The sequence below is a fragment of the Lithobates pipiens genome, unplaced genomic scaffold, assembly GCF_037356315.1.
Source record: "Lithobates pipiens isolate NorthernLeopardFrog02 unplaced genomic scaffold, aLitPip1_a1.2 Scaffold_19, whole genome shotgun sequence".
NCBI lineage: Eukaryota > Metazoa > Chordata > Amphibia > Anura > Ranidae > Lithobates > Lithobates pipiens.
The window spans coordinates 544,936,622-544,954,144 of record NW_027507764.1 but is presented as its reverse complement, the minus strand read 5'-3'; positions in this window follow the sequence as shown (position 1 = coordinate 544,954,144).

The following is a 17,523-nucleotide window of genomic DNA, read 5'->3' as shown; positions in this document are numbered from 1 at the left end:
TGCTATACAGAGTCATCACATGCCGTACAGTGTCATCACATGCCGTACAGTGTCATCACATGCCGTACAGAGCCATCACATGCTGGTGCCATACAGTATCATCACATGCCGTACAGAGCCATCACATGCTGTACAGTGCTATACAGAGCCATCACATGCCGTACAGTGTCATCACATGCCATACAGAGCCATCACATGCCGTAGAGTGCCATCACATGCCGTACAGAGCCATTACATGCCGTATAGAGCCATACAGAGCCATTACATGCCATACAGTATCATCACATGCCGTACAGAGCCATCACATGCTGTACAGTGCTATACAGAGTCATCACATGCCGTACAGTGTCATCACATGCCGTACAGTGTCATCACATGCCGTACAGAGCCATCACATGCTGGTGCCATACGGAGCAGTTTCTCTGTGAATTATGTCAGTATGTAGGGTGTCAGTGGTGCTAGGAGGCTTGCAAGGTCAGGACAACCTTTGGGGACAGTCATCTTCCAGCAGGCCTTATGGGGGTGACGCCACATTAAACATATGTGTGTTAACACACCAAACCAGTGTAAATCTGGTATATAGGCTAAAATAGCGCAAAATCCGGGAGAAGATTAGTCCATAGGTGAAGCCTCTTGCAAAGAAACCAAGCATCCAGTCCAAAGGGTGCCAGGGGCAAGTAGCCCTCAACCCCCCCCCCCCCCCCCTTAGCTCGCTGATCCATTCCCCCAGGAGGGAAAAGGCAATTTCCTCAGGACTCCAGACTACTTAACAGCATACCAGCCATCAACTGGGCTTCTCCCCCAGGGATTGGATATGCCCTGTTCAATGTTCAGGCTGGTCATTTAAATTATCCCTCCCTAAACTCCAGAAACTTCTTCTAGAAGCAGGGGGAAGTAATCAAACTCCCAACCTGTGAAGACCTCAACAGATGAGACCAAATAATTACTGCTCCTTTAGTTACAGCAGGAACCAAAAACAAAATGTGCCTAACTAGAAGGGTGCTACATACATATATTAACAATGAAAAAAAAATGCTGGGGACCCCATAAATGAAACAGGGACACATCTGGGGTCACTTTTTTGGGGGGACAGCCTCCAGAAATTGGGGAAGTCTGTCCAGCCTATTTAAAACAGCATAGGCTACACAGGCGATATGGCAATTCCTGCCTAGGATGACTTTTGTCACTCCATACTCATTAATGTTCCTGTCCCACGCGATGCACTTTAAATCTTTGCCTCCGCTTCTACCCTGCTTCATGCCTTATGAATCAGATTCAGAAGAAGCAGATGTAGTATTACAGCTCAACCCGCTGTGCGAACAAATTATACTTTTCTTTAACCTCAGACGCTGAGCGCTGCTTGTGAGCAAAGTGTGGAATAAAGGATATCATTTTAGAAACATTGTTTGGGGCTGCTGGCATTATAAAAATTGCTGAACGGAAAAACATACATTCTTTACAGGCCCCACCACCGATAAAGATCAGTTATTGGAAAACATTCAGCAAGTACATTTGCTATGAAAACAAAATGGGAGAAGTACAAATAATGAAAAAAAAGTAATTTTTCAAAAGCCAGAGATTTACTGTGCGAGGGCTGAGCAACTGTGTCTGGATAACAGCAGCATGTAATAGATAGTTGGTGTAGAAGAGGCCTGACACAGCAAATATCTTCTGAAAGTATGCTGTGATTTTTGAATAGGCGACTAAGACGCCTTTTTCATTAAAAAAAATAAAATAATAATTGCTAACCAAATCAAATTGTTTTAATGCTTTGCCAGTTTCCTCACAGTAATATTTTAATACAGTACTAAATTCTCGTATGAATTTCTATCATTTTGCAATTGTAATCTAATACAAATCTAAATTTACTGCCAGCACACAAGCCCTGATGAAGGGGATGTTTTGAGCTCCCGAAAAGTGTTGGCTTTTCATGAAAAATACATTTGGAAACCCAATTTGGATTTTACTGACTGTCTTGTATTTCGGACACTGCAGTGACTGTCACTGTCCCACATTCATTGAGTCCAGTGACGGCCTGTCCATTAGGGGTGCATGGACGCCGGCCCCCTATCCATGTGTCCGGCCCCCTAATCTACATGCACATGTATTCTAATGGGGGGGGGGTTACGTAATAAGAGCTGTAGGCTCTAATATGCTTTAAAAAAGGGTAGGCTCTGGGCGCAGAGCACTGCTCTCTGTGCCCACCCAGTTGTGTGAGAATAGTGAATTAATATTTGCTAGTCTCACACTGATCCTCCTCCCGGCCAATCAGGAAGCGGTTCCTGAGACCCGTCACCAAATTGGCTGAAACAACAGGGGATTCCTTTTGGACGGAGGAGGGCAGCCGCTGTGATGCAGAGGAGGAGGAGCTGCCCATCGCCCATAGGAGCGCAGATGAGGTAAGTGCAGGGTTGGATGGCCGATTGACCACCCGCAAGACCCCTGGGGGGGGTGCGGATGACCAGAACCCCCCCCCCCAAAAAAAAAAAAAAAAAACACCAGCCACCAATGATTGAGTCCCATTGAGAACTAGACTCCAGCTGCACTATATTAGGTTACTACTGTCCTTTGTGAGTTTTTGCATTTTACTCTGTATATAAGTGCTGGGATCAGTGTGACCCCGTGGCTGAAGTTCAAGTGATGAGTGTCAGGCATGGGAATATGTGGCTGATAGCCACATCCATTACTAGGTGGTCTCCACTGCTTGTATGGGCGCCTACACTGGGTCTATCAGACAAGTACTTTCATACTCCACCTAGTAGACCATATGTTGTGAATTTGTGCTTGGTGACTAGACAACGTTGTCTTTTTTAACCACTTGCTGACCATTTAACACATATATACGGCGACAAGGCAGCTCAGCTGTGCCAGATCATGTACTAGGTACGTGATCTAATGCCCTGTACACACGGTCAGACATTCCGACCACAAAATCCATCAGATTTTTTCAGACGGATTTTGGCCGAAACTTGTGTTGCATACACACGGTCGGACAAAGTTGTCGGAAAATCTGATCGTTGCGTACGACGGGACTAGGTAGAGGCCAGTAGCCAATAGTTTTCGTCTCGTAATTCATTCTGAGCATGCGTGCCACTTTGTCTGTTGGAATTCTCTACAAACGATCAGAAAAAGTCCGATCGGATTTTAGATTTTAGATCCAGCTCTAACTCTAACTTTTTCCGTCTGCATTTCCGACAGAAAAAGTCTGATAGAGCCCACACACGATTGGATTTTCCAACAACATAATCCGATCGGACCGTTTCCGTTGGAATTTCCGACCGTGTGTACAGGGCATAACACTTCCGGGTAGGGGGCGCATGCCACTGGTAACCTGGCCGTGCTGTGATTAAAGACGTTCTATGCATTAAGATAAAAAGCCTTCTGTGTGCAGCAGCCCCCCTAACACTTACCTGAGGTCCATCTCTGCCCAGTGATGTCCACAAGTCTTGGCCGTCTGAGATTCTCCTTCCTGATTGGCTGAGACACCATTGTCGCCATTGGACGCCATTGGTTCCCACTGCTGTCAATCAAAGTCAGCTAGCCAATCAGGGGAGAGAGGGGCCGGGGGCTCTGTGTCTGAATGGATGCAGGGAGCTGTGACAAGGCTCAGGTGCCCCCATAGCAATCCCCCTGAGGAAGACACGTGATCCCTGTTTCAATGCACGTAGGGGAGGGGAGAGGATGGTGTACAGTGTAAGCAGCACCCTCACGAGGAATGAGGAGCTGTGGACAAACAAACGGCTGTACGGCTTCATTCGAGAATATACAGAGTCTGTACAATGTAGATTGGTGCGCTGTAAGCACCCAAAATGTGTGAGTACTTCATTTGATTTTAATAAACAATTGGTTTTAAAACTATGTGGCTTGTCTCTTAACCACGGATCATTTTGCTGGCCAAAGACCAGAACACTTTTTGCGATTCGGCACTGTGTCGCTTTAACTGACAATTGCGCGGTCGTGCGACGTGGTTTCCCAAACAAAATTGACGTCTTTTTTCCTCACAAATAGAGATTTCTTTTGGTGGTATTTGATCACCAGCGTTTTTTTTGCGCTATAAACAAAAAAAAGAGTGACAATTTTGAAAAAAAATCATTATTTTTTGCTTTTTGCTATAATAAATATCCCCAAAAAATATATTTTTTTCCACAGTTTAGGCTGATACGTGTTCTTTTACATATTTTTGGTAAAAAAAAAATCGCAATATGTGTTTATTGATTGGTTTGCGCAAAAGTTATAGCATCTACAAAATAGGGGATAGTTATATGGCATTTTTATTAATATTTTTTTTATTAGTAATGGCGGCGATCAGCGATTTTTATCGTGACTACGACATTATGGCGGAAACATCAGACAAATTTTGTGCGATTTTGGGACCATTCACATTTATACAGCAATCAGTGCGATTAAAATTACATTGATTACTATGTAAATGTGACTGGCAGTGAAGAGGTTAACACTAGGTGGTGCTGTAGGGGTTAAGTGTGTCCTGGGGAGTGTTTTGAACTGTAGGGGGATGGGCTAGCTGTGACACATCACTGATCATAGCTCCCGATTACAGGGAGCTATGATCAGTGACACTGTCACTAGGCAGAACGGGGAGATGCTTGTTTACATTAGCATCTCCCCGTTCTTCCTCTCGTGGGACCCGCGACCCGACTCACTGAGCTCCCGGCTGGAAAATTTAAAGGGACGTACAGGTACGCCCATTTGCCCAGCCATGCCATTCTGCCGATGTACATCGGCGTGCGCCAGTTGGGAACCGGTTAATTGCATGCACCGAGGATACCTATTGAAAAAAGCAACAAAGGAGCCTAGAGATTTACCCTATTAAAGAGCCCATGGGTGTCTCAGCAGCTCTATTTGACCAAACGTAAAGGGTAACTCCACTTTCATGGGGAAAAAAAGGAAAAAAAAGGAAAAATAATACAGTGCATATAATTGCGACACTAATCATATTGTAATTGAATGTCATTAAAATTACCTTTATTTTTCAATCTGCAGCTCTGTAATTTTCTGAGAATGCATTGCAATATGGCTACCTAGAGCAGAAACATCATTTCCTGCTTTTGTGATTGGCTCACCAGTTTTCCCAGAAGTATGTCTAAGATACAAGTCAAATTTCAGGCATCCCCTGCAACATAAAATTAAATTTTTGGTGAGATACTCCCAATAGGAAATCATGTCTAAAGGGATGCAGACCCAGAAGATTTCCTCATTATTGCCCTGCAGGTGCACATCTGACAGTTAATTATGAAACCACTCCCATTAGACCCACTCAGTACAGAGACACAGGCAAACACACAGGGATTTCAGAATAACAAAGGGTAGGAAGCTGCAGTTTGTTATAATCCTTGCAATGTACATACAGTAGATCACCCAGAGGGGAGGGGAGTTACGCTTTAATTGTGAGGTCACATTCCCTGAGATGAGAATAACATCTGGGGGGGGGGGCACGAGAGTAGTGGAAATTAAAACTTTGTTTGGAGCACCTTCACAAGGATTTTTTACATTAAGAATTCCACAAAGGATACATATTGATGGACTTGGAAATTTTAAGCACAATATTGCACGCACTGGGAAGATATGTCTTCTTATCATAAATTTTGTGCAATTTTTCAATTAGTTTGAAGTTAGCATGCACTTATGTATGGTGGTTTGTATTAATCCATTGGATACACTGATTGTAACATTTTATTATTAGTTTAATAATTTTGCACTGTTATATGGGAATGTGAACAGTGTCAGCAGCTGGTCATATATATATGTAGCGCCGACTCCTGAAGAGCACGCGCTATGCTTTTTCAAAATGAAGGTTACACCTGAACTGCAGTTTGGTTCAGGTACAATTGTTCTAAATTTGAACCTCAGCATCAGTCTGACTGGTCTATAGGCTGTTCAGCCTGGCCACAGGGGGCACTGTCGCTTCTGGCAGGCATGGAACCACAGTCTAGTTGGGTGCCTTAAGTTACTTTCTCTCAGAGCCCACCCAGTGGGAGTGTCACTCTTACTGTGCTTTCTGGGAGAGGGTACTTAAGATGCAGATGTCACGTGGTTTGGGGTTCCGGTCCAGAAGGATGTTCTGACTCCATGGTCCTGGTCTTCCTGACCAGCCCCCAGGAAGGCTATGGCCTGGGGTGTGGATCCACCCGACTTGTTGTCTCGGGGCTGGCTAGCCTGAGGCAAGAAAACTAAAGCAGGATTCTGAGGTGGTCCGGTGCCGTCTCCGGTAGTTGGAGAGGCCCTGTAACTTCATAGCTGTCCAGGGGAGGACTCTTCAGAAGAAGACCACATACGCGTTGGTTTCTTAGCAAGAGCCTGGAAGGGCTGAAGTACCTAAGGGAATCCACTCTCGTGAATATCGCCAAGCTGGCTTAAAGATCCAGGTATCACATGAGTGTTCCATAAGTGTTAGTTTCCTGAAGTCTACAACAACGTCTGTGGCAGAGACTTGTTCTTGAATAAAGCACCTTGTTGGCTGCTAGGCCTGGTGATAGAGGGACTATCCAACTTGAGTGAACATCCAGTTGTAAACGGCTATTCTCTTGTACAGCCCTTGTACACACGGTCGGAGATTCTGACAACCAAATCCGTCGGATTTTGTCCGAAACTGTTGTATACACACGGTCGGACAAAGTTGTCCGAAAATCCAACGTGATGACGTTATTTCGTTACGACGGGACTATGTTCACGCTAGTAGCCAATAGCTTTGGTGTAGGAATTTGATCTGAGCATGCGTGGCACTTTGTCCGATCGGAAATTCTCTACACATGATCGGAGTATGTCCGATCGGAGCATTTTGTTGGAAAATATTTCCGGCAAGTTAGAAAAGTTGGTCCGACGGAAACAGTCCGATGCAGACTACACACAGTCGGAATATCCGACAAAACGCTCCGATCGGACACATTCCGACGGAATCTTCCGACCGTGTGTACAAGGGCTAAGAGTACCTGAACTTTCCTCCTAACCCTCTGATCCTATTTTGAGAGACTGTTCGTTGTCTACGTTTTGCAAATTAAAATCCCTTTATGCGGATCTGTTGTCAGTCTCTGAGTTTACTGGGCCATCTACTATGGGAACCCATAGACACATCGAGGAGGAGAAGGTAACGGTAAGCCCAATCAAATAAGCAGCTCCTTTGGGGGTTAGTGCTATATATATATATATATATATATATATATATATATATATATATATCTATATATATATATATATATATATATATATATATATATATATATATAGCAAGGTCCTAGGCCTCCTTTGATCTAATGAGAACCTCCAGGGTCAGGGATAGCGGGCATCCTTCTGTATATGGTGGGTTGAGAGGCATGGTGGGTGCAAGGTGGATAAAGTTATTGGGCGCCAGACACTTCTTGAATGCAAAAGAAAGTTTATTTCTCTTAACAAACTTTTTGGGGGAGAAAGGGTTAGGGCCAGGACACCCTTAGGTAGTTGCAGGATTAATTGGCAGACTCTGAGACTTCAATAGGAGGACATCCATGCAGTGAAAGGCATCCAGCAAGACGTTACATTGGCATGTGCAGGAATGCTGTCTCCTATGGCAACAGTTCCTAACACAAACGTAACAGTTCCTTCACTTAACTACAATCACTCCTTGTAGTTTTTCAGCACATTCAGTCTCTCTCACTAGCCTAGTTGATTTACTGCCACTGAATTCCTTGAGCTCCTCCAATTTTCACGGTGGCATCTTCCTCAAGGGCCACCCTCTGCTGGGTCCCTAGCTTGGCATTCTAGATACCTCTCAAGCTTCACCTCACTGGCCTGCTCGGTCTCTGGTTTGAAACACAAGGCTGCTCTGCAAGCATCACCTCCACTGGCTGGGTCCCTGGCTTGATACCCACTGAAGTTTCCAGATTCTTCACCGTCCCCAGCTGGTGAGAATACTGCTGCGGTACTTGCTTCAGCTACTCACTGTGGTCCCTGGTAATTAGATGGATAGTCCCTCACTGGCGACAGCTTACCCTCTACCTCCGACCACGTCAGATTGTCCGGCTGGCAGAACCATCACTTTGGGTTGGACTGCAAGCCGCAATGCCAACCTTGCACTGCTCTCTTGCTTCTGGATACAGCCTAGCAGCCAGATGTGCCCGGGATAGGCCCAATCTCCGGCCTAGCAGCCTGGGCAGTACAGACAGCCGTCCAGGTGGATCACCCATATTATATATATATATATATATATATATATATATATATATATATATATATATATATATATATATATATATATATATAGGCTCTCCCAGCAGGCCAAGGGATTCAAGAAAACCCCTGCCTATTGGCCGAGATACCCCATATACCCATAACCTGACTTCGTGTTGCCCTTCTCATATCTAGTACCACCAAGTACCCAGCCACCTAGTGGTAGAAGAGAAAAGTACAACAAGGCCAAACTTAGGGAGAAATCAATAGATCTCTAACAATCAACCAGAATAATTATTCCTGGCAAGTAAATTTGTGAGGAGCTCCCTGTCTAAGCTACAGGGTGGTACATATATATATATTTAATTATTTCTGGAAGGCATAAATGAACATGCACGGTAGCTCGCAAGGCTTACTTATATATTTATTTAGCGTGTTGGCTTTATGATTACTTGTCATGAAAAATAAACGTTTTAAGGGACTGAATAACATTCTATGGCACTCTCATACTGTAAATGTAAAGAAGGCGCTAATTAAACTACATACATCCTAAAATTAACATGTGCTAGATAATAAAGATTACACCCACTGTAATAATCACTATTGTGCAATGACAGAAACAAAAAAATGCACAACAAAATGCACCAAAAGAAGTCACACAAATTTTTTTTACAAAAACGTTGTGAAAAAAATTGTTAATACCAGTGTTATATCAGTGATAACTTAGTGCATATACATTCAAAGGTAAAATAATGTGATAATCACTTAGCCCTTGTACACACGGTCGGACATTCCGATGGACAATGTCCGATAGGACTGTGTTGTTGGATAATCCGACAGTGTGTGGGCTCAATCGGACTGTTTCCTTTGGAGTATCCGACGGACCAAGTTTTTCAGCTGGGCTATAAAATTTTCCGAAAACATGATCCGATCGGACTTTGTGCCACGTATGCTCAGATCAACTTCCTAGACCAAAGCTATTGGCTACTAGCCTGAACGTAGTCCCATCCTAACGAAATAACGCCATCACGTTAAGTAAAATCGGATTTTCTGACAACTTTGTCCGACTGTGTGTATGCAACAGTTTCGAACAAAATCCGTCGGACAAAATCCGACGGATTTAGTTGTCGGAATATCCGACTGTGTGTACAAGGGCTAATGTGCAATTCCAAAAACCAAAAAACAAATTTTTTGTGCGATAAACAAAAAAAGAAAAAAAACAAAAAAAAAAAACAATATTTTTTACTTTCTGCTATAAAACATACCCAATAAAAATTGTAAAAAATCAAATGTATTCATCAGTTTAGGCCAATATGTATTCTGCTACATGTTTTTGGTAAAAAAAAAATCTCAATAAGCGTATATTGATTGGTTTGCGCAAAAGTTACAGCATCATATATACTATGGGATATTTTTATGGAATATTTATTTATTTATTTATTTTATTAGCAAATGTGGTGATCAGCGATTTTTAGCAGGACTGCGACATTGCGGTGGACAAATTTGACCCCTAAGTAACACTTTGGACACTTTTTTGGGGACACTAATACAGTGATCAGTGCTAAAAAAAATGCTGTCACTGTTTTAATGACACGGGCAGGAAAGGGGTTAACATCAGGGGCGATCAAAGGATTAAGTGTGCACCTAGGGAGTGCTTTCTAATTGTGTGTGTGTGGGTGGGGGGCAGGGCCGTCTTTAATAATGATTGGGCCCTGGGCAAAAAAATTTTTGGGCCCCCCCCAAAGCCCCACACTCTGAGACATACAATAAATAGCAGCTAGACTCAAAATCACTTCAATGCAGCAGATTAGGCAGCGATTGGTTTCTAGAGGTTACAGCACACATTACGACTCAGTTATTAGTTGCTAGAGCTTACAGCACATAATTTCTGCTTGCTGATTAGTTGCTAGAGGTTACTGCACATTAATACTGCTCACTGATTGGTTGCTAGAGGTTACTGCACATCCTTACCGTTGTGCTCGAAATGTAGGGTTGAGGCATGTGCGGAGTTGCGGGTGGAGGGCTGTGCAGAGTTGCGGGCGGAGGGGTGCGTGGAGTGCAGGGGTACGCGGAGTGTGTGGAGTTGCGAGTGGAGGGGTGCGCAGAGTGCAGAGCAGAGGGGTGCGCATAATTGCGGGCGGAGGGGTGCGCCGAGTGCAGGGCGGAGGGGTGCGCAAAATTGCGGGTGGAGGGTTGCGCAGAGTGCAGGGCAGAGGGGTGCACATAATTGTGGGCGGTGAGGTGCACAGAGTGCAGGGTGGAGGGGTGCGCAGAATTGTGGGCGGAGGGGTGCGCAGAGTGCAGGGCGGAGGGGTGCGCAGAGTGCAGGGCGGAGGGGTGCGCAGAGTGCAGGGCGGAGGGGTGCACTGTGACAGAGTGCAGGGGTGCGTGGAGTGCAGGGCGGAGGGGTGCGCAAAATTGCGGGCGGAGGGGTGTGCAGAGTGCAGGGCGGAGGGGTGCGCAGAATGCAGGGTGGAGGGGTGCGCAGAGTGCAGGGGTGCGTGGAGTTGCGAGCGGAGGGATGCGCAGAGTGCAGGGCAGAGGGGTGTGCAGAATTGCGGGCGGAGGGGTGCGCAGAGTGCAGGGCGGAGGGGTGCGCAGAATTGCGGGCGGAGGGGTGCGCTGAGTGCAGGGCGGAGGGGTGCGCGGAGTGCCGGGCTGAGGGGTGCACTGTGACCGAGTGCAGGGGTGCGTGGAGTGCAGAGCTGAGGGGTGCGTGGAGTGTAGAGTGCACTGTCTACATCCCCCCACAGTACAAAGCTCTCTTCCTCAGTTCGGAGCCCCCCCCCCCCCAGTTCCTCTCCACACCACAAAATATCACAGAGCTGCAGAGTACTCACGGTGTGTCCATGGAGGCTGCCAGTCAGGAGGAGCTTCTCTCTGTGCAGCTTCCCCGCCCCTCCCGCCTCTGCTCTCCTATAGTGTTTGGCGCTCGTGCAGCTTCCCCGCCCCTCACTCCTCTGCTCTCTCATAGAGATCGATATGTATAGAGGAGGGAGGGGTTTGAGCGGCCGCGGGGAGAGGAGCGCTGTTGCTTGTAAATACAGAGACAGCGCTTTTGTATTTACAAGTGATGGAACTGAGCAGCGCCGGAGGTGGCTGAACTCCGGCTAAAACAAAACCCTGGCGGGCACCGCAGGATTAAAGGGGCTACTTGGGGCCCCCCAACAATGTCCGGGCCCTGGGCAGCTGCCCCTTTTGCCCCGCGGTAAGGACGGCCCTGGTGGGGGGGGGGTGGACTCACTGGAGGAAGACAGAGATCCGTGTTCCTGATTAGCAGGAACACAATATCTCCATCTTCCTCTCTGACAGAATGGCGTTCTGCCTTGTTTACATAGGCAGACTGCTGTTCTGCCTCTCCTGTCAATGCTCGGCAGGTGGTGGCAGACATTGCATCAGCTGGACCCGCTGATTGGCTCCCGCTGTGTTCAATCACAGCAAGAGCAGACCGCTGGCGGTGCGCGCACGCCCCAGGCCCTGTGCACGAAATCACTAACAGGTATGTGATTTTGCACAGGAGGGCCGCCCTGCCACAGTATATCTGCATGGGGCAGTCCTTAAGTGGTTAAACACAGATTGCCTCTACACTCCTACCATTTGACTGGACAATGAAAGGAGAAGCAGCATACTGATAAGATAATCTCTCCATCACTTTGCTTTCTGATCCAGTTAACTGCAACAGATCTGATTGGCTCCTTATACTTCATTCTTCCACTTTTTAGCTCTCCTGTACAGGGGATTACAAGAGACTAATGTCAAGTTTACTACTTTACGGAAGAGGAATATTTTTTTAAACTTGTTGTTTACAAGTTAAAATCAGTTTGTTTGTTTTTTGCTAGAAAATTACTTAGAACGCCCAAACATTATATATTTTTTTTCAGACACCCTAGAGAATAAAATGGCGGTTGTTTCAATACTTTATGTCACACTGTATTTGCACAGCGGTCTTACAAATGCATTTTTTTGGGAAAAAAAATACACTTTTTTGAATAAAAAAAAAAACAGTAAAGTTAGGCCATCTTTTTTTTATATTGTGAAAGATAATGTTACGCCGAGTAAACTGATACTCAACATGTCACGCTTCAAAATTGCGTCCATTCGTGGAATGGCGACAAACTTTGACTCTTCAAAAATGTCTGCAGGTTACTAGTTTTGAGTTACAGAGCTAGAATTATTGCTCTCGCTCTAACAATCATGACGATACCTCACATGTGTGGTTTGAACACCGTTTACATATGCTGGCACGATTTACTTATGTGTTCGCTTCTGCATGTGCGCATGGAGGGACAGGGCTGTTTAAAAAAAAAAAATTCTTATTTATTTAACTTTTTAGTTTTTAGTTTTACACTGTCCCCAAAAAAAAAAAAATTTGGATCACTTTTATTCCTATTACAAGGAATGTAAACATCCCATGACAAGACCTCTTTAATGTGAGATCTGGGGTCAAAAGGACCTCAGATCTCACATTTACACTTAAAGTGATTGTAAAGGATTGTTTTTTTTTTTAACCACTTGCCGACCGCCGCATGTACATATACGTCGGCAGAATGGCACAGCTGGGCAAATGGGCATACCTGTACGTACCTTTGAATTTGCCGCCGTGTAGGATCGTGGGTCCTGAGGACTCTATGTCCGCGGGGATACCCGCAATTGTCTCATGGACAGGAAGAATGGGGAGATGCTAATGTAAACAAGCATCTCCCCATTCTGCCTAGTGACAGTGTCACTGATCTCTGCTCCCTGTGATCAGGAGCGGTGATCAGTGACCTGCCATTCATAGCCACGCCCCCTAACAGTTAGAATCATTCCCTAGAACACACTTAACCCCTTCCTAGCCAGCTAGTGGTTAACCCCTTCAATGCCAGTGTCATTTTTATAGTAATCAGTGCAATTTTATAGCACTGATCGCTGTAAAACTGACAATGGTCCCAAAAATGTGTCAAAATTGTCCAATAATGTCACAGCCATGATAAAAATTGCTGATCACCGCCATTACTAGTAAAAAAAAAAAATGTTAATAAAAATGCCATAAAACAAACCCCTATTTTGTAGACGCTATAACTGTTGTGCAAACTAATCAATAAACGATTATTGCGATTTTTTTTACCAGAAATATGTAGAAGAATACATATTGGCCTAAACTGAGGAAAAAAACGTTTTTTTTTATATATTTTTGGGGGGATATTTATTATAGCAAAAAAGTAAAAAATAATGTGTTTTATTCAAAATTGTCGCTCTATTTTTATTTATAGCGCAAAAAAAAAAAACGCAGGGGTGATCAAATGCCACCAAAAGAAAGCTCTATTTGTGGGAACAAAAAGGACATCAATTTTGTTTGAGAGCCACATTGCACGACCGCGCAATTGTCAGTTAAAGCAACGCAGTGCCGAATCGCAAAAAGTGCTCTGGTCTTTGGCCAACCAAATGGTCCGGGGCTAAAGTGGTTAAATAACAAACATGCCAACTTACCTCCACTGTGCAGCTCGTTTTGCACAGAGTGGCCCTGATCCTCGATTTCTGGGGTCCCCCGGCGGCTCTCGCTGCTCCTCCCCACATCAGATAACCCCCCTAGGAGAAGCGCTCTCCCGAGTGGGGTTACCTCGTGGGCGCGCTCCCAAGTCCAGCACGTGCGTCCATAGACACGAATGCCTGACTCAGCCCCCACCCCCTGGTGCTCACGTCATTGTATTTGATTGACAGCAGTGGGAGCCAATGGCTGCGCTGCTATCAATCTATCCAATCAAGTGCGAGAACCCCGGAGAGAGATGCACAGCACGTCCTCGCCGTTGGAAATTCCAGGGCTCAGGTAAGTAAAATGGGGGGGGGGCGGGGCTGGGGGGCCGGTGACTGACAGAACCTTTTCGTTTTTTAGTTTTTTTTTTAAACATGAGGGTTTACAACCACTTTAAATGCAATAGTAATAAAAAATTTTTTATTTTTTTTCAATAAAAAAGAAATGTCCCCTTAAGGCCGTTGGGAGGAAGTGATGTGTCATTGAGTCGAGTGGGGACCATCATTCCCTCATTCGACACAGTGCCTCAGAGGGGAATAGACTACCGACTTCTTCCGGTAAGTGGCAAAGACGACTGGATCGCGGTGGGAGGGAGGTGGGCACCTCTCCCGCCATCGATAAAAGTGTTCTCGCGAGACAGGTGCCATTTTTTTTTCTGAAAGCGGACCGCCCGCCGTTTAAGGATATCCCGGGGTTACGGCAGCTATCTGCTGCCATAACAATGGCATTTAATGTCAAAGTACCGATGTATAATGGCGGTGGGTGGTCTGGGAGTGGTTAAATTATGGTACTTGAACTTGATTTGACTTGGTATCGGACTTGTTTTGTAACTTCATTGTCTCCATTTATATTGTAAAGGGCTGTGCAAAATGGTGGTGTTATAATTATTGTAAATCATAATAATACTTTGCTTGTATCTTAAAAAATATGTGACATATTAAAGCAGTTGTAAACATAACCAGCTGACAAAGTTTGATATCACATGGAAGCCTTGGATTAAATATTATATGTCAGACAATTTCGATAATCGAGTTTTATTGTTATGGTGATTAAGACTCTCTATAGGATTACAATATTAGTAGATATATAAAATCTTTCCTCCGGAGTAGTGTTCCCTTCCCTTCCCCTCCTATTTACCTTTTATGTTTTTTCCTTATAGCATAATATTTATTATAAGCATACTTTTGAATTTACGGTCAAGACTTTGATAATCACATATCTTTATTTAGATATATTTATATTTTCTTGGATTTAAAATATTAAAACCTCAGTTATAAGAATGTTTTCAAATTTCAATACATATAAGGTCATTTAATATTATAATTTTGAAAGTATTCTGTAAACCTCTTTTTGCCTTGTATCATCCGTACTTCAACAGGCCTATTTTTTCCCTTTTTTTGCATCAAATACTCTGTCTTATAATCTGTACATGTTATTTCTTTTAACATAAAATAAAAACTTTTGAACGAGAAAAAAAGCAGTTGTAAACACCGTTTGATCACTACTAGTACCTGCAGGTAAGCTTTTAATAAAGCATACTTGTAGGTACAAGGAATATCCCCCAAACTTGTACCATTTAGGAGATATTCAGATTTGTAGTAGACATCACCGCTGTATGCACACTGAAATCTGAATGGATGGGTGCGATCATGACTCCCGCACACATGAGCGGAAGTGACATCATTGTGGCTCGGCCATTCAAAGGGCCGGAGCCCACAAACCGGGGAGGAAGATCGGGTGAAGATGGAAACCACGGCAGCGATTATAGCGCGCCACTGCAGGGCTTAATTTTAAAGTAAAGCTTTCATAATATGCTAGTATGCGGTGCATGCATTATGACATTAACTTGCTGGAGAGCCGCTTTAATGATTACAGACCATCAGTAATTTGTGTCTATATACCTATCTGGAGTTTTAATGTAAGCTAATAATTGAATTTAACTTTAATGTATTTTTAAAATTTTAGAAGAAATTTTCTAGCAATGTATTTTATTATAAAACACTGAAGGTCTATCAGCCTCATTCTATCTGAAGCGATAAAAGTATGACCGAGGGTATGGAAAAAGGCACCTTCAACCAAAAGAATTTGGTAATGAATGGGTCATTTCTTTGGCGTTTCAGAAAGTCGGGAGGTTTGTGATATAAGCTGAGCATTAGCTGAAATGTATGCCGTAACATAAGCAGAGAGTTCCATCTTGTGGCTGCAGAGACTGTACGAGACCCCACGAGACTAGCACTTTTATGATTTATTTTGTCACCAAAGGCTCTCTAAGAAAATATTTCTGAGTTTTATTACAGTTCATCTATGAAGCTATTTGCTTTTTATGAAACCATCCAGGAGCGAAAAAATCCCAAATCTAGTTAGGCCTTACAAGGACATACAGTGAGATGAAATTGGAGAAAAGCTAAGAAAAAAAATGACTCGAGGGGACAAAAGTACAATGAAAATATCTTCCATACTGCAGAAATATGGCCTTTTCATCTCACTTTTACCAGTTTTTCTAGATAGGATTTATCAGCCCTGTGATCACCTGAGATGGGATCAAGTAAGTCTGGCAATTCCTGAAAGCATTTTCTTATATTTGCTATTGACTGGTGTAGGACATTTTATTAACATATATTATTTATGCTAAAACTTCTGAGGTCACTTAAAAAAGTCAAGATCACCTATGATGGTCCCTTAGAAGTTGTGCAGTATCAGGTGGTGGAGCTCGGCTACTTAATCAGCCCATAGCCAATAATAACAGACGTGTGGGTGACTCCCCAAATCTTGGTGTGGGCACCAATGGAATACCTTCAGCTGCCATTGTGCCCTTGCTGGGTGTCCTGTGGGTTCCTATACATCTAAGGAGGGGTGGGCTCCATCCAGGTATATCTGCCCTTAATCTAACAAACTGCTATATATGTGCTCCACTTTGGGAGGTTCTTACAATTATAGAGTTAGGATCGCAGTAAACTGGGGTGCCTTGACATAGCCACTGCAGCTTACACATATGTTTGCAAATGTGTGTGACTAAACCCCTTGTTTTTAACGTGAACTGTCAGTCAACTTGGTTTCATTGCAGGCTAGCTGGTAAGTGAGCTAGGAACTTTTGTCTGTTTTTGATGTTACATAGTTACATAGTTAGTCAGGTTGAAAAAAGACACAAGTCCATCCAGTTCAACCACAAAAAAATATATATATATATATAATAAATATCATACCAGCCCATATACCCAATTCTATACCCACAGTTGACCCAGAGGAAGGCAAAAAAAAAACAGCAGAGCATGATCCAATTTGCTAAAGCAGGGGAAAAAATTCCTTCCTGATCCCCCGAGAGGCAATTTTCCCCGGATCAACTTTACCTATAAATGTTAGTACCCAGTTATATTATGTGTGTGTGTGTGATGTGTGTTGCCCTTCCTTATGCTCCTTGCTGCAAAGGCTAGTTATAAGTTGGAGTGGTTTCCATTTGTTTGCACTCCCCAAATGTTCACAGTTCTTAGCTTTTAAAGCTTGAAAGACAGTTCACATTTGAAATGAACTTTTGTGAACTGTGTTATCTGCCAAAGAATTCATATTTCTGTCCATCCATTCTTGAAATTTACATTGCCCTACACTATATTGTGAAAAGTATTGGAATGGCTGCATTTACATGCACATGAACTTTAATGGCATCCCAGTCTTAGTCTGTAGGCTTCCATATTGAGTTGGCCCACCCTTTGCAGCTAAAACAGCTTCAACCTCTTCTGGGAAGGCTGTTCACAAGGTTTAGGAGTGTGTCTATGGGAATGTTTGACCATTCTTCCAGAAGCGCATTTGTAAGGTCAGGCACTGATGTTGGATGAGAAGGCCTGGCTTGCAGTCTC